We start from the raw sequence: 23424 nt of genomic DNA, 5'->3' as shown, positions 1-23424 counted from the left end.
TTCACCCTTTGTATATACAGTAGGCCTTTAACTATGCAGACGATTTGGGGAATGAAGTTTCTAATTCACCTCATTTAGGGTTAACTGGGGCAATGCTCTTAGGAAGTGAAACCACTGTAGGATGACGTTGCCCCAGCAGGGTGAACTCTCTTCCTCCCCCTTATGAGACCAACAAGACTGCTAACTAATCTGAGTCCTCAGTTGTGGATGTTTAGACCGATAGCCCTTAACCAACCCCAAGACTTCACTCTTCTGGCCAGGCCAGCAGCTCTGGAAAGAAACTCATGAAGCACTTAACCCAGGCTGTCCTAGGTGACTATTACAATGAAATGGTGACTAAAAACCAGTTCTGTGAGGAGTTCCAAAGGCAACAGAGAGCCCTTTTCTCTAGCCCTCCCATCCCTGCAGAGCAGGGCACCCAAGTTTAGGAAGGCAGGCATGGAGCCTGCCAAAAAATGGTTCCAAGGAGGTCTCCTGCAAGCCAGGGTCCACGAGAAGAGGGAGTTAGAGAACAGATGGAAGGCTGTCCACAGTAGGAGAGCATATACGGCAGGATTGTGCAAAGAAGTAAATACACAGAGGATAATGGAAGGTAGGGTTCTCCAAAGCTGAGAAGGAAACAATACACATGGAAAGGTGGAAAGAGAGGAAAACATGGAATAAACTCTGTATTCCTGGGCTAGTACTGGAGGTGTACGTGCAACCTCAAGTTTGCCAATAGAAATGAGCTTCAATTCAAAACACCGTATTCTCGAACACCAAGGGAACAGGGATCCTTGTAAGTAGGGCTGATTAAGTAGAATTTGAAATTTTGACAAAACAGAGAACTACACACTAAGCATAACAAAGAGGAGTTGTTTATATTCACAGAGGATATCCCTTTGGCAGATGTACAGTTAAAGATTTATGCATCTCACAAGAGGAGTGAAATGACAAACCAGAACCTCTGAAAGCTACAATGGTTAGAGGATGAAACCATGATCACGATGAGAGACTTCAAGGTACCCCTCTGATTAACAGTATGCATTATCATGACAGCGAGAACACTAGGTTCAATCTATTGGGCCATGATTAGGCTCCGGGTGCCTAAATAGAACTTTATGTTTTAGAATCATTGCAGGCATCAGGCCAGAATTGGAAGAAGGGCCATAGTTTGCCAAACCCGGCTAAAGATCATTATCTTGTTTCATTTTCTTCATTGCGTGTATCGCTAAATGAGCTGAGAGGCATCTGATATCAGCACATCTGCAATGTCTTCACGGCGTGCCAGCTGGAAGCTCCGTGGCAGAACACTGGAGCCCCAGAAACTCGAGGTGACAGGTCCCTGTATTTTCAATCCAATTCTTTTGTACGTGGTGAAAGCACGTTTCTGACAGTCTACTATTTCCTAGTCCCTGAGTCCTTCTGTCCTTGTGCCGTGAGGTCATCTATTTAGGGACACAGGTGTGATGAAGGTGAGATGATCAAGGACCATTCATTCTCAATTGTGGGAAAGAGCCTTGGCGCTAACACATCCCTGAGGCAAAATACTCAAAATGAACCGCAGCTTGGTCTGCCTTATGAAAGCAAAGTGGTTCTGGGCTTTGCCATTTGAAAGAAGATAGAGGAAGTGTATCCAATTCCTGCCCCCCTGCCCAGCTGAACTGCTGTCTCCCAGGTGATCCTCAGTCCGTTGAGGAAGTTTGTGAAACAGCGGCTGTGAGTGAATCATCAGCTGATTGGGCTTATCATAATGCATTATAACTCCCAAAGAACATTCTTCCACATCAAACAAACTGCAGAATTAAATGGGGAGGTAGTGAAAGTCATGGCCCTTGCATCTCTCAAGTCCAGCGTGGACTGCTCTGTAATTCCACAGGGTGTGGGGCTGCTTTTGAATGACAACATTCACAGGGACCTGGTGTTGCCACAGCTCCCACTTGCCCCTTTCAATCACAGGAGCTACTGCTGCATGGGTCAGGAAGCTGAGGACGGTGGGGGCGCCGGGGGGTGGGGTTGGGGCATTGAAAGAACACAATTCCATTAGGGCCTGGAATTTTGTCCTTTTGGTTAAGGGTATAACTCTAGAGCCTCAACAGTGCCTGGCACATGAAAGAGAATCAGTAGGATTTTGTGGAGTGAACCAATGAGTGAAAATGGGAACTTTACAAGACCTTCACTGTTTCTATCAAGTGGGAAACAAATCCCTGGATGACTGGGAGGTCTCACTGGATCTGTAGTGGAAAGTCAAAACACAACTCTGTTTATTCAAGGACCGGTGGTAATGGTGGAATTATGAATCACAGGACTCAGGGTAAGTTCACAACGACACTCAAGCTACGCCCAAAGGTCTGAATATATCCCTTCCCCTTGGTCACACCTACCTGGTTAAATATTCTATTAGAAGGAAGCATGAAGTTTCCTGGAGTTTACTTGTGGGATTTTAGTATAACCTTTCCCAGTGGGTAAGCAGCTTGTCCTTCCCTCAAGGGGCTCTGTGTTTGTACGTTTCTTCGTGACTTCACATGAGCTGCACCCCTGCAACAAAGTGGCTCACAGAGGCTCGTGTACAGCAGGGTCGGCTTTCTATGGTTGTTGGTGTTGTTTAAAAATCAACAGAGAGGTCTTAGTGCATTGCTCAACAATTTTATTCTTAAGGAACCAGTGATGAATGAACCACAGGTAAATATCATTGCTGGCCCAGTCATTCAGTCATTGAACTTAATAACATTTTATCTGCTCACTGCTCATTGAGTCTGCCAGGCACTCTTCTAAGTGCTTGGAGATGCTTTAATGACAACAGAAAAAAAAGAAAAAAGAAAAAAGAAAAAAAAAAACAGGTCAGAAGACATCCTGCCATTGTGGAGTTTACATTCTAGCATGGGGAAGAAGGAACATATTGAAACAATAAACATCGCAAGTTATGTGGGTGACAGAAGATGAAAGAGGCTATGGAACAATACAGATTGTACAGACATCATAAAGGGGGCTCAAAACTGAAGTCAAATTGTAACTTTAAATCATCCCTTTAACGTGCTGTCCCTGATGCCTTTTCAGTTAAATGCTTTGGCTCCGACGTTCCCTTTTGGGCCGTCCCAGGCCTCCGTCATCCTGGAATCTGCTGCTGCTAATGGGAAATATGGAATTCAAATTTAATGGCAGTGTTCATTTTAATTAAGAACTCCTTTCCTCCAGTGACTAGCGAGTCATTTTAGCGTGGTTTTTAATTGATAAGGCACTTCCCTAAGCTGGGTTCATGGTCCAATTGAACTAGCCAGTACCTCAATTAGATTTGCCAGAAAAGTCATATGTAGAATACTATTTAGGCTTACTAAGCTAACCTTTTAAGTTAAACCAGCCCCTTTACTGCTCATAAAAGGAAAGATAAACAGAATGAAAATGCTTTGTCATTACGATTCTTGCGCTGGGGTGATAGAAACCGCTCTCCAAATACAGCAGAACTGAATGCTCTCCACCATGACCACATTGACGATATCATCTACTTGAGGTACGTATCCATCAGGAAGTTTCACAGAATCCAAGGTGAAAAAGATAGTATAATCTATCACCCCATTTCTTCCACGTACGCTAGTAATGCAGACCTGTGAGTATAAATAATGGAAGTGCTTATGAAAAAGCCCAATAATCACTGTAACCGGCTGTGCACCTCCTCACCCTGGGTCCTGCATGAGTGCAGGTCACTTCGATGCAAATCATTGATTTCCAAGCTGGTTGGCCCGTTGCTAACACCAGGGGTGCTTTGTAAGATTACCCATGTCCACGCTCCACCTCAGACCAATTAAATCAGACTCTCTGGGAATGAGGCCTGGGTCTCTGATGAGAAATCCTGCTCTAAATTTACCAAAATATGTCCATTACCCTCTGTTGCCTTGAATTGCCTGCGCATATCCAGGCTTTAATAACCAAATCATTCTCAGCATTTACTGGTAAGCTCAAGTCCCACAACACACTCCGTTCATTCTTTCCCTACAGTTTTCTGGCACAAAGATTGTTTTTCTTCTTCCTGTTGTTGGAAGATTCTAATAACATTTGAGTATCGAGTAAAATGCACAATTTAGAACTTACTCATGTGGTTGTTCCTCATAATTTTCTAATTATTTCCTTTGGGAAATCCTGCCTTGTTGGCAAAGAATGTATGTCTTCATATTTTCTGGAATTCCCATTACACCCAACACAATCCTGGGCATGAAAATTACCACGAAAGGAAGGGTTCGCAGAAACTTATGATGGGAGCAACAGGAAAGAAATTACCACTTGCACATGAATGCAATGGGTGGGCTTCACAGAGCTTGCCTTGAAGTTTGAGAAGCCTTGTTCAGTGGAATATTCAATTTTTAACCAGTCACCTTTATAAGGCACAAAATCTAAAACAGCCATGGAGAAATGTGAGTGTCATGATCTCTTAACTAGGTCAGGTTTAATTTCACATGTTATTTGATAGTGTACTACTTTAAAGTCAGTTCTGCTAAATCTAAAGTCCATTTTGTGCATATTTAAACAGACACACTGTAAATCTCTAAGTTCAAAAAGAAGTTTATAATCCTCAGGCATTGATTCTCCTCTACTGATTTAACAAATTTAAATGGAGCAAAGTGTGAACCGTGCATCACAGCCAATCTGAGGGAGCAGCACAGGATTTACTAAACAACTGTTTGTGTACACAACTCCTTAGTGAGACGCAGTCAAACGTGTAGGTAAGAGCACAAGTTTGAACCTGGCCATGCGCGTTCGAATCTTGACACCGCCACTCACTCAGTTGGCAATCTTAGCCAAGGTGCTTAACTTCTCTGTGCCTCGTTTTCTTCATCTATAAAATGAGAAGCACGATAAGTAGCCTTCATGATACACAGCTGCTGTGAGAATTAATTGATATGTGCGATACACACAGAATCATCGCTGGTGCATAGTAACCACCAAATAACTGTTGATTGGTAGTAGTGGTAGCAGTACCACTAGGAAATGTTGTTACTTTCAGAATGAATCAATTTCCCCTGGTGTTGTGTTCTGCTGATGAACTCTTAAGTATGTGCCTTACAGGTTACAGTTAAGACCACTGAGTTTCAAACAGAAGTTTACAGTAAGTTAAAAGTGAGTCACAGGATAACAAAGGTACATGAAAGAATGTAGAGCAAATGGAAATCCCAACTGCAACTGAGACAGTACATTGCCACAGTGACTCCAGAAAACTAGCAATGTCAACAAAGTGAAACATTTCTTCACCTTAGGACCCAGCATTGTAGAATGATACAAGACACAGTGTTAGACCTCTTCTCTCTTTCTCTCTCTCTCTGTCTCTGTCTCTGTTAATTTACATACATTTCTTTTGTGCGGGTTTACTGTACATCTATGGGCCAATAACTCCAAAATGTATATACCTCCAGCTCTAACCAACCTCAAGGTCAATTATCCATATGCTTACACCAATCTAACCTGTGTAAAGCTGAGTTGTTGGTATTCTCCATATTCACCAACTTTTGTTTGCCTCAGTCGTCTATATCACAAACTGGCAACTCCACCCTCACCACTGCTCAAACCAAAAACTTTGGAGGTACCTTGGACTCATCTTTCCTCCACAACAAAGATCTAATCCATTACCTCCTGGGTTCTTCTCTAACTTCAAAATATATCCGGAGTCAACTCAATCCTCAGGTTCTCCACTTCTCCATTTTAATTCACATCTCCATTATCTCTCACCAGGAATATTACAATGTTTTCCTGACTGATTTCCTGACTCCACCCTTCCTCTCATAGTCTCTTCTCGACAAAGCAGACAGAGTCAACATCTTAAAACAAAATTCAGGTCAGAGTCCTGCTTTTGCACCCAAGAAAACAAACTAGCAAGCTGCCTGGGGAAACGGAGCTAATCTCCCCTTTTTTACCCAAGCTATATGGCTGCTGCAATAGACAAAAATAACACAAAAAAGTGTATCTTTGGGTATAAGCTAAATATTAGATCACATCTGCTGATTACAAAGAGAATTCAACAACACACACACACACACACACACACACACACACACACACACACACACAGAGCCAAAAGGCGCTATCTCCAATCCTACATGTGAAGCATTTGAAGTGTGTTCTTTTAAAATTAGGTACAGATCTCTAATAACCGACTACAGACAAGAAACTTCTCTAGTAACCAACTACAGAAATGATCCCTGCAAGTATAGTCTTTGAAGGGTATTAAAAATAGTGTCTCTATGTACTTGTAGGATTGTTTTCTTGATTAGAAATTAATTTATTATGTGAATGAAAAATATATCCAGGCATTACTGAGGGCGTTGAACAAATGAACACACAATAGACGACAACAGACATTTTATAATACTGCCTATTTGCCCCATATTGTACATATTTTCAACTGGAAAGGTCTGCCTCTAACATTGAAGAGCCATTGACTGAAGCCACATACACTGTAAGAGTTGTTCTAGGATTAAACTCCTCTCAAAAAATTAAGAACTACATCATATATCTCAAAATGTAAATCCTACCTTCAGAAACAATGTCTATGGAGAAATAAATGCTGTTACTAATATAAATAATGTCTGCACATACAGAAGTAACACATCCAATTAAAACTCTGGTTCCTGAGTCTGAGGGTCCAGCACCATAAAGATGGCGAGGCACAACATCCACCTGTAAGATTTAGGAAAGAGTTACTTCAAAAACAATACAAATTTAAACACGAGAACTTACATGATGAAAACACTTGTATTCGAAAATATTTTCAACAGCCATCCTAAACACTGGAGAATGTAGTTCACTTGGTAAATGGACCATTGACTTGAGATGACAGTAAAAGTCATGTGCGTGCTTCAAGAATTGTGAAATGTATCCCAAAACATTAATTGCATACCCAAGTTTAATGTCCTCATACCATTAGATTCCAAGATTAAAAAAATCCTTCCTTCGCCTGCAGAAATTCACAGTGAAATGACAGTAAGGTGGAAAGATATGTAGTCATAAGCAGATTGTGATGAAAGATATAAAAGTAGTTCAAAGATGGTTTCTATGAATCATCTAAATGGAGAACATTTCAGACAGGGAGAAAATAGGAGCATTGCTTGGGGGAAGTCAGACTAGTGCTGGGTTGTGAAAGAAGATAGAGGTGTAACCTTGTAAACAGGGGTAGAGGAGCAGGGAGAAAGACAGGAAATACAACAGAATTTAGGAGCCTAGGGAGCAAAATCCTAACATCCGAGATCCAGGCCTAGGAGAGAGGAGCACGAGATAAAGTTGGAACAATAACTTCAACCGGGGGAGTTTCAACAACCAAGTCAAATTAGGGCTTTACTTTATCTACAATAGAGAGGCATACAAACCTTTTTCCTTATTGGAAGTGTAATAGTCCTTCTTTTATAATCCTTAAAACTTACAATAATAATGCAAGTTCATTGTATTAAAAGTAAGGGAAAAACAGATAAGCAGACAGCAAAAGGCAATTACCCCATAATCCATATTCCATTACTAAGAGATCACCAGGGACTACATTTTGGCAGTAACGTTGATTCCTATGTTTTTGTCTGTGCCATATATATATATATATGTATATATATATATATATGTATGTATATATATGCCTGTTCTAAGAGTAAATTAGCATTGTATTAGTATTAAAATATCACATTAAATGAACTCAAAAGTTTTTAAACAACAAGAGAGGATGGAAAGAGTCATAGGGAATCCCAATTAATGGATGTGCTGTAATTTACTAACCCAATTTCACATAATTAGACATTTCACCTGTGTCATAGCATTTGGACTACTTGCCTGACTTAACTATAGGATAAACTCCTAGGGTTGGAATTTGCTGATCAGAGACTTCTGATGGAGAGTTGAGCCACTGAGTTGTAAATAATTTTTCATGGTTTTAAAAATAGCCTAGTTTTCTGCTATTCCCATTTCTCAACTGGTGTCTTTCCAACTGTCAATACCAATCTGATGTTTATTTTCCCCTCACTGTCATAAAGGAATGAGGCACCAGCCTCCCATCCACGTATCTATCACCACTTCCGTCAGTATCCCAGTGGATGATCCACAGCACCCTTGGACCTCTCTGATCCTTGACTCCACACCAACTCACAGACATACTGCAGACTAAAACCCTGCCCATGTTTCATGGCTCCCAACTCTGTTTCTTATGCCTTGAAAATACCACCAACACAATAGCAGGTACAGACAGATTGAAATGTTTGCAATAATGTGTTGTATGACAGAAGTGACATTTCAACAAAATGGGGGCAAAGTGGATTATCCAGTTAATGTTCAGGGCAACTAAATAGCCAGTAGTGAAACAAGACACCCATCCTTCTCTCAGTCGTACACACGGAAAGCAAACCCAGGCTGACTGTATCTTTAGATGTAAATAAATGAAAGACTTTCAGAAGAAAAGCTAAGTGAATACTAGTGTAAATTGTGTGTTAGAATTAGCCTAAGGAAACTTCCTGAACCCAGAAGTCACATGGACAAGATAGACATATTTATAGCACGTAAAAATTAAACAGATGGAGGAGGAGGGGAGCAAGATGGAGAAATGGGACTCTCCAGTGATTGTCCTCCTGCAGAAACATCAATGTGAAAAACTATCCTTCTATGAAAATACCATCACTTGAGAGAAGGAAACCAGGTGAGAGACCACGGTACCCAGTTATAGCATGAAAAAGAAAAGATGCATTGAAGAGGGTAGTAAAGACAGTTTCACATTACCCACATCACCACTTCCCCAACCTTCAACAGCACAGCATAGAGAGAGATACCATCCACCCAGAGGAGAGAGAGAGTAGCAAGCATAGGACATTACCTGGGAACCTAATATCAGGCCTGTCACACATATACGCCATCACTTGACAGACGCCCATGGCCACTGACTCCAAAATGGTACTTGTGGACAGAGTCTCTAGTCTCATCCTGGCACCTGACAGGAAGCCACAGCCATAGCAAAACAAACTCAATATCTGGCCCAAATCTCTGCTGAGTTATTCCAGTGACCTTATGCTCAGAATAATCTACAGCAACAGCGAGTCCTCAGTGAATGAGTGGAGCCTTGGATTCCAGTCTCGCAAGCCACTAGCCTCAATAGCTAAGGGAATGCATGCCATTGCGCCATCTGTTGCTGTGTCCCTGTGATTAGGAAGCTCCCTAGTGCTTCAATAGCTGTAGTGTTCACAAGCATAAGGACCAAAAGAGACCTATATAGAGTTTCTGGACAGGCTTAGTGCCAAAGGATGTCCCCCAAAAGCTAGACTGTAAAGACTAAAATGAATACCTACTTCATCAATACCCAGATATAAACACATGATCACAAAGATCAAGAACAATAAGGAAAACATGACATCACCAAACTGACAAAACAAGATGCCAGTAATTGACCCTAGAGAGATAGGAATGTATGAGTTGTTTAATAAATAATTCAAAATATCTATTTTCAGCATGCTCTGTGAACCTTGAAAACAATTACAGAGAAATGATTCAGAATTTAACAGACTAATTTGAGAGAAAGATTGAAGGAATTTAAAAACCCAAACAAATCCTGAAATCAAAAACACAATGAAGGAAGTACACAATAGAGAACATCCAGAGGACAATTGATCGAGCAAAAGAAAGAATCTGTAAACTTGGAGACAGCTTCATTGAAAATATACAGTCAGAGGAGACAAAAGAAAAAGGAAGGATACGAAATGAATATAAAAACTTACTGAATTTCTGGGACAATTATCAGCAGAGCAATAGTATGAATCTCTCACATTCAAGAGGGAGGAGAGATTGAAACAGTGGTAGAAAGATTATTTAAAAAATAATAATGGAGAGCCAACTAAACCCACAGAAAGTTACAAACATCTAGGTACTGGACGACCAAAGTTCTGCATTCAGATACAATCCAAATAAGATTACCCCACGACATATTAAAATCAAACTGTCAAAGTTGAAAGATAATGAGAGGATCCGGAAAGCAGCAAGAGGAAAGAAGCGAATCGTATACAAGGCACTTCCAATATGCCTACCACAAGACTTCTCAGCAGAAGCATAATAGGCCAGCAGAGAGTAGTATAGTATACTTTAGGAACACAAGGAAAAAAATCTCTAACCAAGAATAATGTACCTAGCAGTGAAGGGGAGATAAAGACTTTAACAGAGAAATCACAGCTGAGAAACTTCCTCACCACCACAACTGTCTTACAAGAAATGCTAAGGAGAGTTCTTCCAACTGACATAAGGAACGCTAATGAGTAACGCAAAAACATCTGAAGGTACAAAACTCACCAGTAAACGTAACTACACAAATTCAGAATACTCTAATAAGGTAATGGTGGTTTCCAGATCACTTATATCTTTCATGTAATGGATAGAGACCTGAACTAGTAAAAATAAAATAATTGCAATAATTTGTTAAAGGATATAAAATGTAAAAAGTTGTAAAGTGTAAAATAGAGAACTCAAAATCCGGGGGTGGAGTTAAATGGTACAGTGTTTGTATTTTGTGATCAAAGTTATGTTATCAGTAAAATAAACTGCCGTGATTATGTTTTTGTAAGCCTCACGCTATCCACAAAGAAAAAATCCTGTAATAGACACATTAAAACAAATAAAGAAAACAAAACATACTAATAGAGAAAAATCTCTTATCCATCAAGGAAAACAGTAAAAGAGAAGGAAAGGAAGAAATTACCTACAAAATAGATAGAAAAATGTTATCTAAATGACAACAGTAAATCCTTACCTATCAATAATTAACTTGATAGAAATGGATGACATTCTTCAACTAAAATACACAGAGTAGCTGAATGGATTTAAACAACAACAACAACCAAACCTATGAGAGACCCACTTCTCCTTTAAGGACATTCGTAAACTGAAAGTGAAGACATGAAAAAAGATATTCTTCCATGTAAAGGGAAACCAAAAGAGAACAGGAGCAGCTAAACTGATTTCAAATAAAATAGGGTTTAAATCACAAACTGTAAAAAGAGACCAAGAAGGTCATTATATAATGGTGAAGGGGTCAATTCATGAAGAGGCTATAATGATTTCCAAAAATATGCACCCAACATAGCAGCACCTAAATATATGAAGCCAATATCAAGGTCTAAATGGTGAGATAGAGTGCAATGCAATAATATTAGGGGACTTCAACACCCAACTTGCAGCAATGAACAGATTGTCCTGACAGAACACTGACCCCCAAAAAAGTCGGATTTATCTGCACTCCAGACCAAATGGACCTAATAGTCATTACAGTATATTCCGTCCAAATTCTGCAAAACATGTATTCTTTCCAACTGCATGTGGAACATACTGGAGGATAGATTATGGGGAAGGTCATTGTAGGGTCCAGCTCCACAGGGTCGGTGAGTCTCTCCCCGTGTGTGGAGAAGAGAGAATGTAGAAATAAAGACACAAGACAAAGATAAAAGAAAAGGCAGCTGGGCCCAGGGGACCTCTACCACCAAGTCACGGAAACCAGTAGTGGCCCCAAATGCCAGGCTGCACTGATATTTCTTGGATACAAGACAAAGGGGCAGGATAAGGAGAATGAGTCATCTCCAATCATAGGTATGGCCACGTGGGTCACATGTCCACTGGACAGGGGGCCCTTCCCTGCCTGGCAGCCAAGGCAGAGAGAGAGAGAGGAGACAAAGAGAGAAACAACTTACACCATTATTTCTGCTTATTAGAGACTTTTAGTACTTTCACTAATTTTGCTACTGCTATCTAGAAGGCAGAGCCAGGTGTACAGGATGGAACATGAAGGCAGACTAGGAGCATGACCACTGAAGCACAGCATCACGGGGAGACGGTTAGGCCTCCGGATAACTGCAGGTGAGCCCGACTAATGTCAGGCCCTCCACAAGAGGTGGAGGAGTAGAGTCTTCTCTAAACTCCCCGGGGGAATGGGAGACTCCCTTTCCTGGTCCGCTAAGTAGCCGGTGTTTTTTCTTGACACTGAGGCTACCGCTAGACCACGGTCTGCCTGGCAACGGGCGTCTTCCCAGAGGCTGGCGTCACCGCTAGACCAAGGAGCCCTCTGGTGGCCCTGTCTGGGCATAACAGAAGGCTCGCACTCTTGTCTTCTGGTCACTCCTCACTATGTCCCCTCAGCTCCTATCTCTGGATGGCCTGGTTTTTCCTAGGTTATGGTTATAGAGCGAGGATTATTATAATATTGGAATAAAGAGTAATTGCTACAAACTAATGATTAATGATATTCATATATAATCATATCTAAGATCTATATCTTGCATAACTATTCTTGTTTTATATTTTATTATACTGGAACAGCTCGTGTCCTCAGTCTCTTGCCTCAGCACCTGGGTGGCTTGCTGCCCACAGGTCATAAAAAAGGTCTTAGGAAATTAAAGGAGTTTGAAACAATATCAAATCACTTCTCTAACCACAATGGTAAAATACTAGAAGTGAATAAAATTAGGAACTTTGGAAACTTTAGAAGTGGATGGAAATTAAACAACATGCTCCTAAATAACTAATGGGTCAATGAGGAAATTAAAAGTGAAGGGTTAACATTTCTTGAGATAAAGGAAACTGAAGGCACAACATAAAAAAAACCCATGAAATACAGCAAAAGCAATTCTAAAAGTGAAGTTTACATCAATAAAGCCTACCTCAAAAGAAAAGATACATCTTAAATAAACAACCTCACACTCCACCTTGAATAACTAGAAAAAAAAAAGAAAAAAAATGCAATCCAAAGTAGGAGGACAGAAATCATAAAGGTAAGAGCAGAAATAAATCAAATAGACATGAGGAGAACAATACAAATATCAGTGAAACAATCAGTTGTTTTCTTGAAGAGGTAAACCAAATCAACAAAATTTTAGCTAGACTAAAGGAAAAAAGGGAGAATATTCAAATAAATAAAATCAAAGATGAAAAAGGAGATAGTACAACTGACATCACCAAAATAAAACGGATCATAAGGACTATTGTAACAATCATCTGCCTACAAATAGGACAAGCTAGAAGAAATGGATACATTCCTGTACACATACAGCCTACCGAGATGTAATAGTGAAGAAATGGAAAATCTGTTCAGACAATTAACGAGTAAGGAAAGTGATTCAGTAATAAAAAAATCCCCCATCAATGAAAAGTCTAAGACAGAATGGCTTCCCTTCCTAATACTACCAAAATTTCTGTATAAAGAAGAAGAATTAATAGCTATACTTTTAAAACTATTTCAAAAAAACCGACAAGAAAGGAACACATCCAAATGCATTCTATCACATAATATTACCCTGCTAGAAAACCCAGACAAAGAAACACAAAGAAGAGAAAACTGAAAAAACAACGTGCCAAAATTCCTGATGAACACAGTTGCAAAAATCTTTAAGAAAGTATTAGTAAACCAAATTCAACAGCACATTAAAAACATCATTCACCATGATCTAGAGGGATCCATCCGTGGGATGTGAGGAAGTTTCAACATACACAAATAAATAAATGTGACATATCGCATGAACAGAATAAAGCACAAAAGCCATAGGATCATTCCAATTTAAGCAGGAAAAGCATTTAACCAAATTCCACATCCCTACGTGATAAAAGCTCCACAAATTAGGTATAGGAGGAGTGCACCTCAACACAATAAAGGTCGTATATGATAAACCCACAGGTAACGTCATACTGAATGGGGAAATGTTGCAGGCTTTTCCTGTAGACCTAGAACAAGACAGAAAGCCCACTTTTGCCCATTCTATCGCACATAGTCCTGGAAGTACTAGCCAGAGAAATTAGACAAGAAGAAACAAAAGGCATCTAAATTCAAAAGGAAGAATTTAGATTGGCCCTTTTTGCAGACTGGAAGTTCTTACATATAAATAACCCTGAAGACACCACCAAAAAGCTACTAGGTCTAATAAACAAATTCAGGAAAGTGGCATGATACACAACCAACATACAAGAATCAGTAGCATTTCTATACACCAATAATGAACTATCTGAGAAAGATATCAAGAAACAATCCCATTTACAAAAAATTCAAAAAATAGAATAGGAATAAATTTAACCAAGAAGGTGAAGGATTGCAACACTGAAAACAGTAAACCATTGACAAAGGAAATTGAATGAGGCAGGAATGAATGGAAATATATCATGTGTTCATGGACAGGAAGAATAAATATTGTTAAAGTGTCCATAACCTAAAGCAATCTACAGATCCAATACAACTGCTATAAAAATACCAATGACATTCTTCTTGGAAATAGATGAAACACTACTAAAATCTGTATGGAACCATGAAAGATTCCAGATAGCTGAAGCAGTCTGGAATACAAAGAACAAAGCTGGAGGCATCACACTACTTGATGTCAAAACATATGACAAAGCTACAGTAAGCATAACAGCTTGGTACCAGTATAAAAACAGATACTTCAACCAATGGAGCAGAATACACAGACCAGAAAGAAATCCATGCTTTTACAGTCAACTGATTTTCGACAAAAGGCCCAAGAACACACAATGTTGAGAAAGTACAGTCTCTTCAATAAATGATGTTGAAAATAACTGGATACTCACCTGAGAAAAATGAATTTCCACCCTTATCTCTCAGCACATATGTAAATCAACTCAAAATGATTTAAAGCTTTAAAATGAAGACCCAAAGCTATGAAACTACTAGAAGGAGACATAGGGAGAAAAGCTCCATGACATTGTTCTGGGCAACAATTTTTAAAAATAGGACCTCCAAAGTAAAGACAACAAAAGGAAAAACACACAAATGGGATTACATTGAACTAAAAAGGTTCTGCACCACAAAAGAAATGATCAAAGAGTGGAGAGACAATCTATAGGATAGGAAAAACATTGACAATCTATACATCTAGTAAGGGGTCAGTTTCCAAAATGTATGAGTAACTCCAACTCAATAGCAAGAAAAAAAATCCTATTAAAAATGAGCAAAAGACCTGAATAGACATTTCTCAAAATGAGACATACAAACGGACAATGAACATAAAAAAATCCTCACCTTCTCTAATCATCAGGGCAATGCAAATCAAAACCACAGAGATACTGCCTAACACATGTAAGAGTGGCTAACATTAAAAAGACAAGAGATAACAAGTGTTGGCAAGGATGTGGAGAAATTGGAAACTTTATGCACGGTTGGTGGGATGTAAATTGTTACAGCCATTATGGAACACAGTATGGAGGGTCGCCAAAATTTTAACAATGGAACTATCACATGAATCCATGAATCCCTCTACTGAGCATGTATCCAAAGAGAGTGTCATCAGTGTGTCAAAGAGATGTCAGCACTTCCATGTTTATTGTAGCCCTATTCACAATAGCCAAGAAACAAAAGCAATCTAAGTGTCCATCTATGGATGAGTGGATAAAGGAAATGTGGTATAAATACACAATGGAATACTATTCAGCCATAAAACAGAACAAAATCTTGCCATTTGGGATAACATGGATGAACCTGAAGAACGATATGTAAGTGAAATAAGCCAGTCACACAAATACAAATAACTACATGGTCTCATTCACGTGCAGAATATAAAAATTTGACCTCATAGAAGTGTAGAGTAGAATGGTGGTTGCCAGATGCTTGGGTTGTTAGGGTGGATGGAGGAATGAGGAGATGTTGGTGAAAGGACATATCATTACAGTTATATAGAAGGAACCTTTTTTAACTGTCCAGAATGGGCAAATATATACAAACAGAAAATGGATAAGTGATTTCCAGGGGCTGGATGTTGTAGGGGGAGGGGACAGTTGGGGGATCGGGGAGAAAGGGGAAGACTATGAATGGTTATGGAGCTTCCTTTTACAGTGACGAAAATGTTCTAAAGTTGTTTGTGGTGATGGTTGCCTAACTCTGCGAACAATCTAAAAACCACTGGCTTGTACCCTGTAGATGGGTGAATCGCAAGGTGAATCACGTGACTTATGTCTCAATAAGGCTGTAAAAGAATGAAAGACATAAAGCAAAGAAAAAAGATGGTATTAGAGGAAATACTACAAGGACGTCATATACAAACTTTCCTATTACAAATCTAATTTTCCTACCATAGAGATAGCGGTAAATTTTCCTAACATATAAGTAGGTCTAAGAAAGGAAACTTGCTGTAATCTCTTTAAGATCCTTAATAATTCCAAATGAACGATGAGACTGCTTTCCCCTTCTCATATTTGCAAAGATTTCAGATTGATAATATTGTTGTCCTTGCCTATATGGGCAGATGGGCAGTCTCACCGCCTATTGCTGAGAGAATCAATTAGTACAGTAGAGCTAAAGAATAATTTCATAGTAGCCACTGAATGGGTAAACATCTGGACTCAGGTGATGTTCTCAGGACTCTATAAATCTGCCAAATGTTATTGAATTGTACCCTTAAGAGAGTTCTGTGGTTTGTGAACTGTACCTCCATGAAGCTCTTTTTAAAATGTTTACAAGGCACATGGTTTCACATAGCAATTCTACTGCTATGAATGCACACTATAGAAAACGTTTTTTTACCTGATAAAGGAAGTTTCAGGATTATCTAGAGTCCAATAATTAATATTGTTACCCATATTGTTCAAAGATTAGAAGAATAGATAAGTAATTTTTATGTTTTAAAGCAGAAATCACTACAAATATTAGAACAGAAGAACCTACAGCTCCAGAGGGGTGGGGCTTCAAATTGCAGTCTACATCCACTCTACGGATCACAGTAGAGGCGTTGGATTAATACAAAAAAAGAAAGATGGAGAAAGAAAGCCCACTGGGATAAGACACAACTCCCAAACTCATGCACATCTCACCTTGATTGCTCTCAATCCATAAAGTATTCTATCTTCTTCCACAACCACATTAATTTTTGTCCAACTTTTAGAGGCACTTTGGCAGTCACAACATCACTACTGAAGTAGATCGACTCATCAGTCATGCCATAATCACCACAGAAATGTGATTTTCCCACGTGGGAGAGAATTGGCTTGAATATACAGGGACCTGTCACCACGAGTTTCTGGGGCTCCAGTGTTCTGCCATGGAGCTTCCAACTGGCACACCGTGAAAGTGTTGCAGATGTGCTGATATCAGATGCTTCTCAGCTCATTTAGGGATACATGCAATGAAGAAAATGAAATAAGATAATGATCTTTAGCTGGATCTGGCAAACTATGACCCTTCTGCCAATTCTGGCCTGATGCCTGCAATGATTCTCAAAACATAAAGTTCTGTTTAGGTAACTGGAGCCTAATCAGGGACCAATAGATTGTACCTAGTGTTCTTCTCATCATGATTATGCATACTGTTAATCAAAATGGCACCTTGAAGTCTCTCATCATGATTTTGGTTTCATCCTCTAACCACCTGTAGCTTTTAGAGGTTCTGGTTCATCATTTCACTCCTCTTGTGAGATGCATAAAACTTTAATTATACATCTACCAAGGGGATATGTTCTATGAATGTAAACAACTCCTCTTTGTTATGCTTAGTGTGTAGTTGTCTGTTTTGTCAAAATTTCAAATTCTACTTAATCAGCCCTATTTACAAGGATCCCTGTTCCCTTGGTGTTGGAGAATACAATGTTTCAAATTGAAGCTCTTATATCTATTGGCAAACCTGAGGTTGCACGTACGCCTCCATTACCAGCCCAGGAATATGGAGTTTATTCTATATTTTCCTCTTTCCACCTTTCCACATGTATTGTTTCCTTCTCAGCTTTGGAGAAACTGACCTTCCATTATCCTTCATGTATTTACTTATTTGCACAATCCTGCTGTATATGCTCTCCTACTGTGGACAGCCTTCCATCTGTTCTCTAATTCCCTCTTCTCATGGACCCTGGCTTACAGGAGGCCTCCTTGGAACCATTTTTGGCAGGCTCCATGCCTACCTTCCTAAACTTGGGTGCCCTGCTCTACAGGGAAGGGAGGGCTAGAAAAAAGGCTCTCTGTTGCCTGTGGAACTCCACACAGAACTGACTTTTAGTCACCACTTCATTGTAATAGTCACCCAGAACAGCCTGGGTTAAGTGCTTCATGAGATTCTTTCCAGAGCTGCTGGCCTGGCCAGAAGAGTGAAGTCTTGGGGTTGGTTAAGGCCTATCGGTCTAAACATCCACAAGTGAGGACTCAGATGAGTTAGCACTTGTTTTCGTCTCATAAGAGGGGCAAGGGAGTGCACCTTGCTGGGACAACCTCATCCTACAGCAATTTCACTTCCTCAGAGCATTGCTCCAGTTAACCCTAAATATGTGGATTAGAAACTTCATTCACTAATCTTCTGTATAGTTGAAGGGCTACTGTATATACAAAGGGTGAAAAGCATATTATTTTTGAAGTTCCATTGAAAGGAAACAAAAAATGACCGAGCACATTGGCTCACGCCTGTAATCTCAGCACTTTCGGAGGCTGAGGCAGGCAGATCACCTGAGGTCAAGTGTTTGAGACCAGCCTGGCCAAAGTGGTGAAACTTCGTCTAAAAAATACACACAAAAAAATTAGCTTGGCGTGGTTGCATGCACCTTAGTCCCAGCTACTCGGGAAGGCTGAGGCAGAAGAATCTCTTGAACCCAGGAGGCGGAGGTCGCAGTGAGCCAAGAACGTGCCACTGCACTCCAGCCTGGGCAACAAAGGGAGACTCCATATCAAAAAAAAAAAAAAAAAAAAAAAAAAAAGAAAGAAAGAAAGAAAAGGAAATAAAAGGTACAGGTTATTCTGACAGCATAAAGAACATCCCTCACAGTGGCTGGGGGACTGAAAATCTGTGTTCCCCTAAAATTTCTTCGTTGAAGCCGTAATTCCCGATGTAATCATATATGGAGGTGGGGCCTTTGGGAGGCTATTAGGCTTAGATGGGGTCATGAGACTAGAGTCCCATAATGGGATTTGTATCCTTAGAAGTAGAGGAAGAGAAGCCAGCATTTTCTCCCTCTCCTCCATGGAAGGAAATAGCCAGAAGGTGACCATCTTCAAGCCAGAAGGAGGGCCCTCACCAGGAACCGAATCAGTCAGCACCTTATTCTTGGACCTTCTAGCCTTCAAAACTGTGCGATATAAATGTCCGTGGTATTGTCTTATAGCAGACCAAGCTAAGACAACACAGAGCTGACATTGACATTCTGTGACAAATAGAAGCAATCCATACACTCATTGAGTTTTGAAAAACAAAGATATGGATTGGGAAAACTCCTATCCCATGAGGATCCCAAACTTCCCATGGATGGAAATTTTCTCCATCTATTAAATCATAATGAATAACATACTTATTGGTACATGTCATCTAAAGCCTTGTCACTCTATTCTTACAGAAATGTTTGTCTAAACACTAGTCCAACACTTATTTCCAGTGTAGCTTTTGTAATGGAAGGAGTAACATTTTATTCCATGGTGCAATGCATGTACATAAGTGAGGCTGAGTCACTGATATGCAAGAGAACCCAATTTATTAGACGATTTTTGTAATAAGTTGCTCCTGTGGTCAGACTCCTGGGGACAGTTTGCAAAGCCAGGAAACAGCTGAGTTGAGCTGGGATCTAATGTCTTCTGAACTGCAGCTCTTATGTTTACAGCCAACTGTAACATTATCCTGAATGAGGCCAAATCCTGTTTAGATAGATGCATGTAGGAAAGCAAAGTATTCAGATTTGGTGTGAATTGCCTTAAAACCAGATCCTTTCTCAGGTTGCCTGGAATGGTTCAGGATGTTACCCTTTTCTGATTCAATTAATTGCTGTGGTATTTATTGAGAACCTACCATATGCCCAGCACTGTTCTAGATGCTGAAGGCCCAGCAGATGGAAAAAGGAAACACGTACAAAAGCTCTGCAGTCATGAAGCTGACATACAAGCGGGAAGAGACAGACAATAAATACTCTGATAAGCATATGGATAAGTAAGAATTTCTGTATAGCAGTTAGTGACAGAAAGAAAAGTAAGCAAGTGTTTGTGATAGGAGGTTTTTGATGGCAGTGACCACGGACAGATGGTTTTCAATATTTTCAGTCGGAGTCAGTCTCCCTGATTTGAGGGTGAAACATGCAGGTCATTAGAAGCCAAGAAGGTGAATCACATGGTTATATCTGTGCTGGAATCTGGCACTGAATGGTTGCTGCATGGATACTTGTGAAGGTGTGCATTTTGTTCATGGGAGACAGTTAAAACACGAGAAGGTTTAATGGGGTGCATGGCATCCCTGTTCAGAATTACTGTTAATCTACTTTGTGTCCAGCACTTGTATATGCCAAGCACTGGGCAAAGGGCCTTGGGACACACACGTCATTTAATGCTCACAAAGAATCCTATGAAAGAAGTCCCGTAGCGTCGTGTCCATTCTACAGCCAAGTCAGGGACACAAACAGGAAAGAGGGGGCACACAGCTACTCTGTGTCCCAGCGGAATTCATCCCATGACATTCAGGCCCAGCAGCCATTTCTTATCTGATGTGTTCCCAGACTCTGAAGGCACCTCCTGCCACAAAAGATCATTCACAAAGTTTCAAGGGGGTTGTATAGAAGAGCCCCTTCTTTGTTCTGCAGTATTCTCTCAACAGGGACCTGTCTTCCTGGTGCTGGAATCTACCTGTAGCTTCTCTGCCAGAGAAGATAGATTCCTACCTGAAGCTTCTGTTTGCAGAGAAGGCGATTTCTTAGCTCTTTCTAAGGCTATTCCTTAGCAGCACTCTCTCACTGCAGCGTCCGTTATTAGCTCTGTTTCTGCCAGCAGGGACACATGGAAGGGTTTTGGGCATATTTTTAAGTGTCTGAGTGGCTGCTGTCTCTTTTGTTCTTTCTGCTTTCTTCTCTGCCATGATGGAAACTAAAAAACTTGACCCAGTGAAGTTTTTTTTAATCATTTGTTTTAGGTGCTGAGACTACAGGTATGTTTTCAAGGGATTGATAGTTTTTGCTGATGGATGGCATGGAGTGTGTAAAGAAAATGGAGAAAACTAAGGGTTATGGCAGGGATATGATGTTACCCACTGTGTGAACTGAGCTGACATCGTCTGAGATGGAGCAGATTAAGGGAGGTTCAGGGGTTGGGAGAAGTTCCGGACATGTGAAATTTTGGACACCTTACCCTTGAGATGTCTACAGGACAAATATGTGTGTGACTCAGTATATATATGGGACTGGGAGTTACCTGCATTTAGATGCCATGGGGCTGACGTGTGGATAGAGAAGCCATTCAGGGCCTGGGCCCTGGAGCACTCTTGTGGGATTGTGATAGAGGAAAGAGCTCACAAAAGAGGCTGAGAAGGAGCCTTTCTGGGAGAGGGTTGTCACACAGAAGACCGAAGAACTTATTTCAAGAAATGGGGAGTCTACAACTGGGTCAAACACTAAGAAGTTGAGTGATGCGAGCCTAGTATATTGACCACTGGATTTGGTGACCTGGAAGTTTCCTGTATCTTAAGAGCAAATTAGGGACATGAGGTGGGTTAAAGCCTGTTGCCAGAGGAATAAAGAGGGAATGGGAGCTCAGGAAGTGAGCAGAGGTGATTCTTGAAATAGCATTTGCTGTGGGGGACAGGATACAGAGGAATGGGACTGAAGGGGAAATGAGGCCAAGGAAGCTTATTTATTTATGTACATTTTTAAGATGGGAGTTATTTGTCTGTGAAGTTTTTAAGATGGGTGATTCTTGTGTATGTTTGCATGTTACTCCATTAGAGCCAAAGATAAAAAATTATTGTTGACGCAGGAGGAAGAGAGGCAATAGCAATAGAAGCAACATCCTCAGAGAAAATGTGTCAAGAGAATGGTTCCATGTGCTCAGTGAAGGGTCAGCCCTGGGTAGGGGCTGAGATATCCTTCCATTGTTACAAGAGAGAAGGGAGAGGAAGCCAGGAAGTTCACAGAGGAGCTCCTGTCTCACGGACTTTGTTTTCCCAGGAAATAAGAGGAAATGTCTGCCTATCTGTGTGTCCTAATTTTTTATTGACAATCGTAGAATATTGGAGTAATCAAAATGTACAAGAGCAGTTGTTGTGGGTTGAATTTTGCCCCGAAAGAGATATGCTCTAGGTCTGAGTACCAGTATCTGTGAATGTGACCTTATTTGGAAATAAAGTCTTTGAAAAAAAAAAATCAAGTTAAGATGTGGTCCTACAGCATTAGGATTAATCATACACCCCTAATCCAGTGAGTGGTGTCCTTATACGAAGAGGGATATTAGTCACATAGACACACGGAGAAGAGCACCATGGGATGAAGGAGGAAGAGGTACGACTGATGCATCTACAACCCAAGGAAAGCCGACCAATGACTACTGGCAACCTACGGAATCTTGAAATAGACTCTCCCTCAGAGCTTGCCAGAAGGAACCAGCCTCACTGACACCTGGATTTCAGACACGTAGCCTGCAGAACTGCCAGAGAATAAATTTCTGTCGTTTTAAGCCACCCAGTTGTAGCAATGTGTTGTGGCCTTCTTAGTAAATTAACACAGCTGTGTTATATTTTGAGCCATAGATATCCTTCAACTGATCCCTTCATCCAGATGATCATCTTTGGCAAAGATTTTGCCTGTGCTCACTGCAGGATAGGAAAGATAGGGTTTCACCCACAGTGCCCATGGATTGCATCAGAATCATCCAAACTGTTCTTCTTGTTTCATGCCCTGACCTCTTCCATCCTGTTCACAGCCAAGCACCTGGAGTGATCCCTGGAAGGCTCCAAACCCTTCAGGGATTTTACACATCATGGACAATAAAAGCCAGAGATATTCCAGTGCCCCAAAAGGCCACACGCAGCCTGAACATCTATTACCTGTCCGTCCATAATTCCTACTCTTCTAACTCTCACTGCCTCTGCTCCAACCACTTGGGTTTTCCTTGAACACATCAGGCACAGTCTTGCTGTACGGCCTTTGCACAAACTAAGCCCTCCATCTGAATGACTCTCTCCAAAATAGCTGCCTGGCTAACTCCAACATCTTTCCCAACTATTGGTTTCCAATGAGGGCTACTCTGACCATGCTATTGTAAAGTGCAATCCAACCCACCATGCCCAGCACTGTGGATCCCTCTTGTCTTGCTATATTTTTCCATAGCATTTGTTGCCTTCCAACGTATCATATATTTTATTATGTGATGTTTGGTGTCGCCCTTTTGTCATCCTGTGAAAATACTACCCTCACAGGGCCAAGATTCTTGACTCTTTCATTCAGTAACAAATTTTAAGAACACATGACAGTGTCTGGCTCACAGTTAGTGCTCTGTAAATTTTTGCTGAATGAATGAATAAGGGTAATGTGTATAGCAGAATAATGTAGGTGTAACTAGGTAAGTGATAAGTACATGGTAGCAATTATTATAAAAGGATTCTACTACAAATTATCACTGGACTCAAAATGGGAGTCCTAGTACAAAAGACATGTACTTGACATCACTAAAACATTGCATACCCACATGATGCCCTCTCTCCACAAAATTGATCCCTGCTGAGCAGTAACTATTAACCACCGAGTG

At 40.5% G+C, this 23424-nt stretch overlaps 2 pseudogenes; both read right to left on the bottom strand.

Annotated features, from left to right (window-relative positions):
• Positions 1-3036: 3036 nt before the first annotated feature.
• On the bottom strand, positions 3037-22655 carry LOC100456705 (cancer/testis antigen 55-like; annotated as a pseudogene).
• LOC112131244 (small nucleolar RNA U3) lies at positions 6085-6180 on the bottom strand (annotated as a pseudogene).
• Positions 22656-23424: the final 769 nt, after the last annotated feature.

The sequence above is a fragment of the Pongo abelii genome, chromosome X, assembly GCF_028885655.2.
Source record: "Pongo abelii isolate AG06213 chromosome X, NHGRI_mPonAbe1-v2.0_pri, whole genome shotgun sequence".
Classification (NCBI taxonomy): Eukaryota; Metazoa; Chordata; class Mammalia; order Primates; family Hominidae; genus Pongo; species Pongo abelii.
This window is presented reverse-complemented; position numbering and strand designations above follow the sequence as displayed.